Here is a 12,961-nt window from a genome sequence, read left to right as displayed (position 1 = left end):
CTCAGTTGGAGCAGGTGGGGGTGCTAACGCCGGGAGAGAGGCACAACGACAAAGGCACAATATGTGAGGTTGTGGTTGTGGGAGTGGAAAAAGCCCCCTTCTAAGAGCTTCCCTTTCACATCTCAGTCATCCACCCCCTGACATCTTTTAATCACTCATTCATCTATTCCTTCAAAATATATTTCAGAATTTCCTGTTCTGTGTCAGGTACTGTTCTAGGCACTAGAGACCCAGTGATAGACAAAAGAATCATGTTCTTTTCTGTCAGAAAACGAATAGTCTACTGGAGGAGGTAGAAAATAAGTAATTTGACAAAGAACACATAATACAATGTTAGGAAGTAACATAATACAATGTTAGGAGCTCTCCCTGAGGAAGTGATAGTTATGCAGACACTTGGGTGTAGCCAAGCAGCTGGGAGATGTTTGGGGAAGAGGGGGCGGGGGCAGGGAAGGGAAGAGGAGGTGCAAGGTCCTGAGACAAATGTACAAGTGGCGAATTGGATGAGCAGCAGGAAGCCAGTGGACCTAGAGTGTAAGGAGTAAGGACAGGAGGAATAGGGAGTGAACCACGAGAGGGACTTTGGATTTGATTTTCGGTATGACGGGAAGCTGTTTTGAAGAAGGAGAAGACTTGAAGAGATTCACTTTTAAGATGATCTGCATGTCCACGTAGATTATAAAGAGGCAGGAAGACCAGTTAGGAGGCTATTGTAACAGTCCAGGCAAGAAGTGAGGCTGGGTTGGATGAGATAAGAGGGCAAAGTGGACAGAAGTATTAGGATTTGTGGTTTTTACAAACACAGAACTCAATATTTGCTGATAGATTGGATATAGGATATGTAAGAAAGAAAAGCTAACATGACCAGATATCCAGTTCTAGGGTTTGGAAAACTGTAATAGGTGGAATATTGTTCATTCAAAGTGAGCAAATCCTAATCCCTGGAACTAGTAAATTCACTTATTTGGAAAAAAGAGTGAATTCTACTTTATATGACAGCACATCTGATCAAGTATCTTGATAAGATCTGGGTGGGTTCTAAATGCCATCAAGTGTCCTTATAAAAAAGTGAAGCAAAGTCAGATGGCACAGCAGGGAAGGCCATGTTCAGGGGAGGCAGTGAGTGCAGTGATGAGGCCACAGGCCCAGGGATGCCACACAGGCAGCCATGATTCCCCACACAGGGAAGGGATTGTCCTCCAAATCCTGCAGAAGACATTTGACTGTGCCACCTCCTGCACTTCAGCCTAGGGAAACTGATTTTGGGCTTGAGATCTGCAGAACTATAAGAGGATAGATTTCAGGTGGGTTGGGTCACCAAGCTGTGGTATGTCATTACAGCTGCCAAAACAACTAATGCAAACACAGGACAAGATTTGACAAAGACTCTACCAAGACAAAGCTCATCAGCAGATGAGACCACTGATACATGAAATGGAACACTGAGATGTGCGCAGGGATTTCAAAAGTTACAGGAAAAACTAGGAAGAATTTATGTTGAGAAAGAAGGAGGGGTAGACAGCAAGAGTGGACAGAGGGAGAGGCTGGGATGAGCCTTTGTCTCTGGGCTGTGGCGCCGCAGGCCAGATAAGTATCTTACACCAGTGCTGAGACAGGCCTACCAATTCGATCCAAATTGGATTTTTTATGCCTTAATTGGACTTTGCTGAAACTGTGCTTTTCTTTCTCCAGCTCTACATTCAAGTCTGAAATGATCCCTTGTTTTATATTAGTGGTTTTCCAATGCTGCTTTTTTTTCCTGCTCAAATAAGCTTGTCTTTGATTGGCTGGCCAAATTATCCACCCAATTTGTTTGCATTTGGCTTTGTCCTGATTCGCCCTGGCAAATATATCTGTCTCAGTTTGCCTCTGCTCTGCCCACCACCCACCAATCCATCCTTTCCTGGAGTTCCACAGGGTGGAGGCCTTTTTGTATACCTGAGGTATCCGTCATTGTTGATTTAGGGTACCCTTCACATCTACTTACTCTATTCAAACAGTAGTATGTTCTTTGATTTTAAAATAACTATTTTATTGAACTTTCCACAATTTCACTATGGTCTCTGTTTCTTAAAATATAAACACTCAGATATAGTACTTATTGGGTAACTAGTACTAAGCATTTTTTTTTAGTACTAAGCCTTTTTAACAGGTTATTTTTTTTTAAAAAAAATCTTTATTTTATTTATTTCTTTTTATGTGGTGCTGAGGATTGAACCCAGGGCCTTGAACATGCTAAGCGTGCTCTCTACCACTGAGCCACAACCCCAGCCCTTAACAGGTTATTTTTTTTAATAACTATGACAATTTTGTGAAATGAGTCTTCTGAATTCACAGACGAGGAACCTCAAATCTCAGAGATCAAGGGAACCCCTGAAGTTTACTTTAGGGTGAATCTGGGTTCCATATCACCACTTGCTCTATATCCCCCAAGCTGTTTCTTTAGGCAGAGGGCCAACTCTAGCTTGCTCAGGGGATGAGCTAGTGTTAACTTAATAAAGTCCCCTACTTTCAAATTTAGTTTTAGTCTTCTGTGCTTATTCTTCTGCTAATCTTGGGTTGCTATAACTGCAGTGTGTATCGAGAGTATACTCCCATGGCACTCAACAAGTAAGTGAGGCCACTTACCACTGAATGGCCTTGGGCAAGTTACTAAACTTCTTTGGCTAGGATCTATTTTCCAATGAACTGTAGCCCTGTCTTGCTGGGTGTGGTGGTGAATGCCCATAATCCCTGTGACCCAGGAGGCTGAGGCAAGAGGATCACAGGTTGGAACTCAGACTTAGCAATTTAGCAAGACCCTATCTTAAAATAATAAATAGAAAGAGCTGAGAATGTAGTTCAGTGGTAGAGTGCCCCTGTGTTCAATCCCCAGAACCAACGAATAAATAAATAAATAAACAAACAAATAGCATTGAAAAATAAACCAAACCAAAAACTTTAGCTGTGTCCCTTGCTAACATTGAGTACTGTCACCACTCTGAACTTTATTTCCTTCATATATACAATAAAGACATTGAGCTGAAGAAAACAAGATAACAACCCTTCTTATCTGTCCATTTCATTTTAGTAATTCTAATGAGGTTGTAGTAGTATTGCATTGAGATTTTAATTTGTATTTTCCTGATGACCAATAATGGTGATTTTGTTTTCCTTGTGCTTTTTGTCCATTTGGATATACTTACCTGTGAAGTGTCTTCTCTTGGCTTGCTCCTCAAAACTTGTAAACTTTATTATTTGTATCATCATTATTGTACTTTTAAATGATCCATATAACTACTCTCCCAGTAGATTGTAAACTTTTTGATAGTCAAGATATGTGCAGATTCACTTAGGAATTCTCAGCACCTAGTTTAAACCACGCACTGAACATGTGTTGAATAAATCAACAATGGCTGAGACTTCGGATCACGGTGAATGTCGCCATCTGGTGTCTGGTGTGAATGGGAGGGGGAGGATGCCCAGCCAGATGGCAGCATGATTTCATGGGCTTTTCATGTGAGCTTTCTCTTACACATGATTTTTTAAAAGTTATTTTGCATTCTTCTATATATTCTATTTTTTCTTTTTAAAATTTCCACATTTACTTTCATTTGTTCCAATCCATTTGAAATTTAGATGTGAGGAACTGTAACTTCCTTAGTGATGGTTTACATTTTTGAAAATGGAGCTCTATACTCCCAGGTAATACAGTCAATTAGTGCTTGCTGTGTTCTAGCCCTGGGACTGAAATACCCCAGGGGATATTCAAGACACTCAGTCATAGACTAGCAAGGAAGAAACATTTCAAAAGTTATGGGGAGTATTGTAATAAATGCCTTAAATAAGCTATTTACTTGCTCATTCATTCATTCATTTATTCATCCATCTGTATATTCAACATCTATTACTGAGCATTTACTATGTGCCAAACATTGTCACAGGTACTAAACCCCCAAAGGTGTATGCTTTAAAACCAGACTGCTCTAAAAAACCTGTACTAAATATATTTGGTTTCCCAAAGATTCTGGTCTTAGATATATTTTTAGTCTGAATGTGAATCCATGCAGAGTGGGACAGGTGGAGATCTCAGCTTTTATTGGGTTACACATAGAACAAGATGGTCCTAGGGAAAATACCTTTCTGGAAGTATACTGAGGTGGAAGGAGATGGCTAAATTCAGTGCACTTCTCAATCTTCTCTAAGATGGGTTGATCCCATTCAGAGACATTATAGAGTGCCTTGACCCATGGGTGAAGACTATCCAGGTTACAGGCTAGCATTCACATGTCTGTGGCCTGTCACTGCCACACTGTCAGGGAGTGCAGGCCCAGGTGGCAAGACCCTCTTATGAAGGACTACTGGTAGGTTTGTTCTAGGTCTGTTATGTTCTCAGCATTAGGAAATGTTTTCTGCCACTCTTACCTATTGTACTTCTTGTGAGCAGATATATTCTGGAAGCCTTTCACACTGGAGTGGTAAGATATTGATTTTGCTCCCCTGACGCCAACAGCACAGGGGATTGCATCCATGCTCTACCACTGAGCTACATCATCAGTCTTTTTAACTTTTAGTTTGAGACAGGGTCTCACTCAGTTTCCCAGGTTGGTCACAAACTCGGGATCCTCCTGCCTCAGCCTTTTAGTCACTGGGATTTGGGTATGTGCCACCATGCCTGGCCAGAGTGATAGGATATTATACTCAGTTTTGGGCTTTGGGGTGAAGAACTCAAGTTCTGTGGTGGTGTTGGGGCCATGTCTCAACAAACTTCCTTATTTTCTTCTCTGCACATGTCTCCCTTGAAGCTTGTGGTATGTGACAACTTGTCAGAGGAAATATTTTCACTGGGTTCTGTCCCCAAAATTACATCTTCATGAAGTTGATAAGTGAGGGATTATGTCTTCTTTTTATCTTCCACACCCACCAGCATTCTCCTAGATTTTTTTCAGTCATAAATTTACAATTTAATAAACATGGATTGATTTCCTAATATGAACCAAAACTTGTGTAACTTACTGTCAAACAAAATGAAATTGTGTTTGCTTTTCCAGAGAAAGGGTAATAGAGGATTACAATATGCATTATATATAGAGAATATAAAAGCATGCTTCTTGGGCAAAGTGATGAATTTTAAGAACAGAGAGGAATTTCAGGCAAGAGTGGGTGAGAACCAGGACGGATGGAAGCAGCTATGTGAACCTGTGTGTAAAGCTAAAGTATTTTCATTCCATCCTAAACATACTAGGAGCCACTGAGCAATTTTAACCGAGGAGTAATAGGGCATGTTTTAATATTTTAGAAGCTTGCTGGCAATTATATAGAGGGTGAGCTTTATGTGGCACACTGGACATACATCTGTCAGAATGCCATCGTAACAATTCACATGATGAGGCTTCAACCACTGCAGTACGGTTGTGGAGGGGAGGAAGAGTAAGGTACAGATGTGGGTCATCAAGGATAATTTAGACTTAATCACTGATAAGATACTTAGAGGAAGGGAAAGGGAGGGTCTGACTTAGGTAGATGATACACAGTCATTTTAAGTATGAAGAATAGATTTGGGGGTTTGGTGAGGACACAATTTCCTCTGTACTTTCCACCCCAGTTTCTTTTTATTTTTGAGGCACACCAAAGGGATTTTGGTGCAATAGAAAAACAATTCCAAGTTGGGCACAGTGCTATATTTTTGTGTTGAATTCCTTAGGCACCCTGATCATTTTTACTTACCTGCTTAGGTTGTTCAGTTCAGAGAGCCAGAAGGTGAGTACATTATGTGTGAGAGGTTTGGGCCAAAAAAATTATCTGGTAATAAGCAACTCAGTTTTTGAACATATATTTCTAGAAAATTTGATATACCTGTGGAAGCTTTCAAAAATTTTAGACCTCAGACATTTTCCTATTTGCACCTCATTCCTGGTTTTGTAGATCTGAAGTCCTGTGGAGTGAATGAGCCTCTAGTTTTGGGAGCTGACCTCTAGTGGTCACTACTTAAACTGCAAGTTCAACTGCAGGTCTGCTGGCAAACAGAACATGACCCTTGTTGGAGATTTGGCTTCATTCTCTCTACCACCAAGGCAGCTCAGAGTTCAGGCTTTTGCTATAGTTGTAAAATGATTGCTTCTTAGTGTTCTTAGCAATATCTCCATTTTACTTATGGGAATCCTTTGAGATTTGAGATAATGCACAAGCCCTAGACTAGTAAGTGATGAAAATAGGATTCAAATCTATTCCATAGGTCTATTTGTCCAGAGCCTGTGCTCTCAAGCACTCACCTATTCTCCTCTGTCATGATTTGAATCACCTCTTCAGGCAAGGCTGACCATCTCTTTTCTTTGCCATCTAATATATCTACTTTAGCATAATTCATATTTTAGGCTTGAGACCAGTCTTTCCCATTAGTTCATTAATTTATTGGAAGCAGAGCTCTGAGTAATCATTGTGCCTAACAATGCTTGACATGAAGAAGTTGTACAACACATGCTTAACAAATGAGTGGGTATTAAAATTCTATTCTGCAGACTGTCTAGCTACTTATATCTCATAGACATTTCAAATTTTCTGTGCCCAAACTATTCTCCTGAAGCTGCTGGAGAGATGTTTTTCCATCTTAATCAGTAGCACCCACCTTCTTTCTTTTACTCAGGCCACAGCCTCCTTGAATTCTCGTGAATTCATCCTTTTTGAAATGTAACACTTCTCATAATTACTACTATCCTCAACCAGACCATGCTCATCTTTTACCTGAATTATTGTTAGCCTGCCAGGTGGCCTCCCTTCTCCTATCTGTACCCCCACCCAGTCTAGTCCCAGCTATCATCATGTTTATAATTGTTGTGAGATCACACATCAGTTCTTTGAAAAAGACCCTCTAGAGGCTCTCCATCTTTTTTGAAATAAAAGCCAAGATGTTCCAATAGCCTCTAAGGGCCTTTATGATCTGCTTTTTCATCAACTCTCTAACCACATTTCATACCACCCTCTTTCTTAATCTGTCCCTGGATTCCAGGCTTACAAGAAATTCATCATGAAGTTCTGGAATTGTATATTCTGAACTTGTGCTATGAACTATGTGCTATATACATTTTAATCTAATAGTCAATGAGTCCATGACTGAGTGGTCTTCTAATGGAGATGGCCTCTATTACACTATAGGCATATTTTGATTAAGAAAAATAATCACACATTTACAGAGCAATGATTATTTATACAGAGTAATATTTGATTGGTCAGTTTACTAAAGAGACTTTCTACAATTAGCAATTACATACAATTACTTTTCCAATTCATGTAACAGCTTTCTCCATAATGAGAATAATTGGTCCAATGGTAGTGTTTTTATTTAGAGAAAATGGAAGGAAATAGTAGTTTGGCTATATTCTTTATGGTAATTTTGTTTTGACCTTAGGAAATAATTACTCTTCCATTAGGTCCTCTGAAAAGACAAAGCCTGGTTGAAAAGCTGAAATTACCAACCCATTCTTCAAAAGCAAAACAAAACAAAACTCTACTAGTAGATAAACACAAATATCTAAGAGGATGTGAGGGCATTTTCCTCATTTACTTTAGCTCTGCAAATGTTAACTATAATTTAACACAATCCTGCCTAATAAAACACCTTAGACTTTCTGTTGTCTGAGACCCTAAATCAGTAGGGATTTATATGGTTGTAGAGGTTTGAGAAAGGCATTGAGCCAGAGACCATGTCTAATCATTCTTAAACTTGTTACACAATTAACCTGACAATCTAAGCTACATTTTCTTCTACCTTCCCTAACAACACTTAATTGAGCACTAAGATCCTTTCAGAAGTTCAAATTGTTACTCCACCCACCCTCTCATTCCTAAGTCAAACCATTTCCTCTTTCTGAGTTCATTTCTTTATTCCACAGCCCTAATTTTCAAGTGAAAAACAGCATTCACCACAGAACACAGAAGCATCAGTCTTGGATTCCTTTCGTTTTCCTTTCATCTGGTACCAGCTGATCAGATTTTACATTCACCTGAATACCATCTCCTCTGTCACAGAATGCTAATTCCTCTTCCCATATTTTTGATCCAATTCTCTTAAAGATTTCCTTCCTCAATTATCCCTCTAACCTTTAAAAAATGTTTCCTTTTCCTTTATTCTTTCTCTTTCAGCTTACATGATAATATGTATAGACCTCTTACCACAGTCCTTGGAAAACAGCCGGTGCTTAATAAATGGCAGTATTGACTCCCCTAATGCTTCAAGTGTTCTTTAGCTGAGCAAAGGCAACATCTCTCCCCAAAATGCTATCTCCTTTTTTTGCCTTCCCGAGCATCTTACAAAAGCATTCTGTGTTCCCAGTCTCTTTATCCATGCCTAATTGCTCTTCAATTGTTTCTTCACATTTCCTAATTGATCTCATTATTAAATCAAATGCTCTCTTTTAGTTCTTATCCAAGTTGACCTCTCTATGGCATTTGAAACACAGACCACTTTCTTCTTTTAAATTATTATTCTCTTTTGAAAAATTTCAACACTTTTCTAATACCCAAACTCTTTGTCATTCCTGTTTTCTTTGATGGATACTCCTCTGCCTCTACCAATTGTTCACTTGTTCCTGCCCTAGCAGGTTTCTCTTTTTCATTTATATACCTTCTCTTCCTGAGAGTTTCCCATCCACACCCTCTCCCCTATATTACACCTTTATTGGACACTGCTCCCAAGTGTGCATCTCCTCTCCAGGCCTTTTTTTTCTCACAACAGACCTATTTCTATTTAGTGGACAACCTAGCATTGTTTTGCACTCAATATAACTGAAACTGAGCTTAATGTCCTCTTCTCATGCATTTTGCTGTGTTTCCAAGTTGAATAGTGATGGCTGTCACCTGTCACCTGGATCCCCACAGCCCTCTGTGCTGTTGTGTTGTATTCACCTTTGCATCCTCCACATCATCCTCCAGCTTTTGATTTGAACAAATTAGTGAATAACCAACAAAATTCAATGCAGTGCCCAGTGCAGAGAAGGTACTCAATAAATCTTTGTGAAATGAAGGAGTAAATGAAAACCCTTTGGGAGACTAGATCTATGAGCAATAAAGTCTGCTCTTGATTTTTCTATAGTTATATAGGATTTAAATTGCCTACTTTATCATTGGTAAGAAAGATTTTGATACCATTCTTCAATATGGGCTTGTAAGGAGAAAGAAAAAGAAAAATACTTTCTGGTGCACACAGGAGGACAAATATCAGACTTTTTTTTGGAGGGGGGGTGTACTGGGGATTTAACTCAGAGGCACTCAACCACTGAGCCACATCCCCAACCCTATTTTGTATTTTATTTAGAGACAGGGTCTCACTCTTTCTAAGACTGGCTTTGAACTCACGATCCTCCTGCCTCAGCTCCCCCAGCCACTGGGATTACAGGTGTACACCACTGCACCCAGCTATTATCAGACTTTTTAATAAAAAACAAGTATTTTCCAAACCAGCATGAATATAAAGTGCTAAAAAAATGAGCTGTGACTCTTGCCTGGAGAAGGCAGAGTGAAATTTTGAATCCTATTCTTTACCCCTCCTTATATCCAAGCCCTTGGCAATATAACTTAGGAGTTCCTTCCACTAAAGGCAAGTGAAAATTCCCACTGTTGGCTTTTGAGCTCTGCCATGTAACTTGACTGCTCTTCCCAGTAGATGTTAGCAGATGTGAATCACAACACTTGACAAGTTTTTGGTAGTTGGGCTCACTTTTCTCACTGAAATTACCAGGACACACACACCTTGGCTAGCCTCACTGGACCATAGGGAGAATGAAACTATGTGGAGCAGAGCTGCCTCTACTTCCTCCCTCCCCCACAGCATCAGGGGGAAGTACAGCCACCCCAGCAAACCCAGCCAGGATCAGCTTTTGGAAATCTACCAATCTATGAATGCATAAATCCAATAAATGCTCACTCTTATAACCAACATTTGTGTTTGGTTTGATACAACAGTATCTCACTGACACAAACAACAATATACTGCCTTTACTCCCTTTTTCTTCCTCCTCTTGGCCTTATGCATCCCTTCTCCTCCTCTAAGAAGGATGCTACTGTGAAATAGTGGAGTCAGAAAATCCTAATTTTAAACTCATTCCATGAATGATTAGGTTTGAATAAATTCTCTTCTTTAAGCTTCAGTTTAAAGAAGAGAACTTATTCAAACCTATGAAAAAACAATTATTCCCTAAAGACCTAAAAAGAGCATGCTACAGGGACACTGCTACATCGATGTTCATAGCAGCACAATTCACAATAGCAAGACTGTGGAACCAACCTAGATGCCCTTCAATAGACGAATGGATAAAAAAAATGTGGCATTTATACACAATGGAGTATTACTCTGCATTAAAAAATGACAAAATCATAGAATTTGCAGGGAAATGGATGGCATTAGAGCAGATTATGCTAAGTGAAGCTAGCCAATCCCTAAAAAACAAATGCCAAATGTCTTCTTTGATATAAGAAGAGTAACTAAGAACAGAGTAGGGACAAAGAGCATGAGAAGAAGATTAACATTAAACTGGGATGAGAGGTGGGAGGGAAAGGGAGAGAGAAGGGAAATTGCATGGAAATGGAAGGAGACCCTCAGAGTTATACAAAATTACATACAAGAGGAAGTGAGGGGAAAGGGGAAAATAATACAAGGGGGAGAAATGAATGACAGTAGAGGGGGTAGAGAGAGAAGAGGGGAGGGGAGGGGAGGGGAGGGGGGATAGTAGAGGATAGGAAAGGCAGCAGAATACAACAGACACTAGTATGGCAATATGTAAATCAATGGATGTGTAACTGATGTGATTCTGCAATCTGTATATGGGGTAAAAATGGGAGTTCATAACCCACTTGAATCAAAGTGTGAAATATGATATATCAAGAACTATATAATGTTTTGAACAACCAACAATAAAAAATAAAAAAAAATTATAACACATATTTTGAAGACAAAGCAAGGTACATTGAGCATTCAGTGTACAAATCATTAAGCTATATTCAAGAAATGAGTGGTAACTGGCTAAAGGGGTTCCCATACCAAGAAAAAGCAGGTGTTTCCTTGTTCTTTCTGTACTCTTACCATAATAAATTCCATTCCTTTCCCCCAGATTTGCTCTTCTTTGGTCCAGGTAGTTGTTCTCACAGTGTGATCTTCTCTCTGCCCCTAGTGGAGAGATCTTTTTCCTTTTGTAGCACATTCAATCTCCAAGAACGATTATTTTAAAATGTGCTTGTATGTTTACTCTTTCTGTGTGTGTATGCTTATGATATTAACTTGGTCTTAAATTGTAGTATCTGATCCACTTAATGTGATTATTTGTATATTTGGGTTTTTAGCTATCATCTGTTTGTTATCTATATAACAAACCTGTTTTATATTCCCTTTATCTTCATTTGCATTATTACTATTATTTTTAATTTGGGAGATTGAACTCAGGAACACTTTACTATTGAGCTACATCCCCAAATTCTTTTTGAAAATTTGAGACAGAGTGTAGTTGCCCAAGCTGGCCTTGACTTGATTCTCCTGACTCAGCCTCCTGAATTGCAGGGATTAAAGGTGTGTACCACTTAGCCTGGCCATTTGCATTAATGTTTGAGTACTTCATTATTTTCCTTCTTTAACATACCAGTTAAATATTTTCCTTTTACTATTATTCTAGTACTTTAGAGATAACTCATATCCTTTATTTCTGTGCACAGAGTACTTCACCACTTTTTCCATAGTGCCTGAGTCTTAGATTTTAACTCCTTCTACTCTGTCCATCTTGTTCTTGAGGTCTTGTATTTTCACAAGATGTGATTTTTGCTTCAAACAATCAATATTGATATCTAGGTCAACATATCTACCCTTTTGTTCTATTACATCATCATGGAGCCCCATACCTTTCATTTGGATTACTGTCCTTCCAGGAACCTGGCCAATCAAAATACTATTTAAATTTTTCTTCTAATAAATATTATCTCACTCCCTCGTGCATCAGGGTTATCTAGAGGTTGCTGCCCTGATCAGAGAACTTTGGAACAAATGGCCTCTACCAACTTAAGGTTCACTGGGGCATTTTATTGGCCCCTATTCTGCTGCTTAGTCGAAACATGTGTCTTTTATTAGATCTATCACTTGAGTTAGGCTTTGGAAAAGGCAGCACATCTCCCCCCCCCCCCCCCCCCCCCCCCCCCCGTGGGCTTTGGTTTGAATACTCTTGATGCTAATCCCATCTGCAAAATTCTCAGTAAAGTTCATCTGAATTCACCAGACTCTACTTTAAAACAAAAACATTTTATTTTCATCTCTTAACATTTCTCTTTGTACTCTGTGGATGAGGTTGAATGATTTTTGGTTACTCTTAAAATTACTTTATAATGTACGATTTCCTTAGAACTCTTAATTTTGTACCTTTATTAGTACATCATTTCCTCCATTCCGATTGACCCAGATATTCTGTTGACTAATTTATTGGGATACTTTATAGTTTCTTCCAAATAATATAACCACTGCCTTAAAAAGGCTTATTGGGTGTGGTATTCAAAGATATTAGGATTCCACCATTAACCAAGTTCTAGGGGGTTCTGGCCTCACCTCCCCATGGTCAGCTGACTGCTTTTCCTTCCTTCTAGGTTCCTTCACTGACCCTGCTGCTGCAAACTGGTGTTTTGTGTTCCAATTTGGGACACAGCACACTCTTCCAGGAACCACAGAAAATACAGTAATTTACAAAAGGGATCAGAGGTTCAGTAATAGAAGTATTCATGTTCCAACAAATTGGACCAATTTCTCAAATTTTTCCTTATGCATACTCTTGTAAAATCTCTTGACTTTCATTTATTTAATTGCACAGATAAAACAGAAGAAAAGTCAAATTTTTTTCTGTCACCTTCAATATCTCATCAACTTCCATAAGTGGTAGGAGAAATTACCTTCTGAGGCTGACACTTCTCCCAAGACAAACTGTGCTCAGACCTTAGATGAGTGGATGAGAAATGCCTG

This window comes from Marmota monax, unplaced genomic scaffold (genome assembly GCF_021218885.2).
Source record: "Marmota monax isolate L192 unplaced genomic scaffold, Marmota_monax_Labrador192_F-V1.1 WCK01_AAM20220418_F8-fsc00081, whole genome shotgun sequence".
NCBI classification, from domain to species: domain Eukaryota; kingdom Metazoa; phylum Chordata; class Mammalia; order Rodentia; family Sciuridae; genus Marmota; species Marmota monax.
Note: the sequence above shows the minus strand (reverse complement) of the source record.